Genomic DNA, 1960 nt, shown 5'->3' on the forward strand with positions numbered 1-1960 from the left:
ATATATATATATAATATATACACACACACATATATATATATATATATATATATATATATATATATATATATATATATATATATATATATATATATATATATATATATATATATATATATATATTATATATATATTATATATATATATATATATATATATATATATATATATATATATATATATATATACATATATATGTATATATATAAATATATATATGTATATATATATATATATATATATATATATATATATATATATATATATATATATATATATATATATATATATATATATATATATATATATATATATATATATTCAGCCAAGGCCACAGGAAAAATAAAAGAAGGTATACCGAGCGCTTTCGTGTTATTTCAACACATTTTCGAGGTACAATGCTAAAAACACAGAGAATATCTAACAGAGAATATCTGATAAGTCTAGCGCCTTGGTTATACTAAATAAACAAGATTACAAAGATAAACTGTACTTACTGCTGAGTGATGTTAATACCTATGATCTACTGACATCAAATCCATCTGAACGTGTGATTTCTCATTTTAATAAGAAGGTCAAAAGTATTTTAAAAAATAATAAAGATTTGATTAAACAATTTGTAACAATATCTCCAACTTTACCTTATTTGTATGGTCTTGTAAAAACACATAAACCTGGTAACCCTATTAGACCAATTATCAGTTCTGTTAGGTCATGTACTTATAAGCTTTCAAAATGGCTGGTTAAGATTCTTTCACCTTCAGTTGGAAGCATTTCGAATTCCAATATCAAACATAATGTAGATCTGATAGAAAAACTGAATAGCACAACTATTAATTTTAAGTTTAAAATGATTAGTTTTGATGTTGTATCTCTGTTTACAAAAGTACCTATACATGACTTGCTTGAATATTTAGCTGAATTTTTAGACAATTATGATTTACCCTTGTCCACTCATAATATTTTAGAACTGGTTAAACTCTGCATTTGTGATTCTGTTTTTACTTTTGATGACAAATTCTATACACAAAAGTTTGGTATGGCAATGGGAAATCCTCTTTCGCCTGTTTTAAGTAATTTATATATGGAGTTTTTTGAAACAAGATTTTTACCTAATATTTTGCCTTATGGTGTTCTGTGGTATAGGTATGTTGATGATATTTTTTGCATATGGCCTCTAACCGAAAATGTAAATGCATTTCTCTCTGAACTGAATAATTTGGTACCTTCCATTAATTTCACTTGTGAAGAAGAACGTGATGGTTGTCTTTCATTTTTGGATGTAAATGTTCACCGTACTCTAAATGGCTTCAAATACTCGGTGTATAGAAAACCTACAAACGTAAATTCCTATATTCACTATTATTCCAACCATAGTAATCAAGTTAAGAAGGCTACTTTTTCTTCTATGTTTTTAAGAGCCTTACGTATCTGCAGCCCGGAATTTGTTCAGGAAGAGTTTGAAAATATCTTCAATATATCGGAGAAATTGAAATACCCTAGATATTTTATTGAATGTGCTTTACAAAAAGCACAAAGAACGTTTTATTCTGTAACTCCGAGAATGGCTTTTAATAATGATAATGTGCTCGTTTTACCATATAATGACCTCTTACGGAGGGTTCCGAGTTTTTGCAAGAATTTTAATATTAATGTTGTTTTTAAATTTTCAAATACACTGAAGAGCATACTAATAAGGAATTCTCCCAAAGTTTCTCAGGGCTGCATTTACAGGGTTCCTTGCATGAACTGCAATTGTTTTTATCTAGGACAATCTGGGAAGGGACTGGACACCAGAATTAAACAACACAAATATAGTGTGAGAACGGGACAAATTTCGAATGCTTTGTTTTTACACATTAATAATTTTAATCACATGATTTATTGGAAGGGGGCAAAAGTTGTTTTATATTGTAATAATATAACCCGTAGGAATATAATTGAATCTGCTTTTATCAAA

Source organism: Palaemon carinicauda, unplaced genomic scaffold (genome assembly GCF_036898095.1).
Source record: "Palaemon carinicauda isolate YSFRI2023 unplaced genomic scaffold, ASM3689809v2 scaffold159, whole genome shotgun sequence".
NCBI lineage: Eukaryota > Metazoa > Arthropoda > Malacostraca > Decapoda > Palaemonidae > Palaemon > Palaemon carinicauda.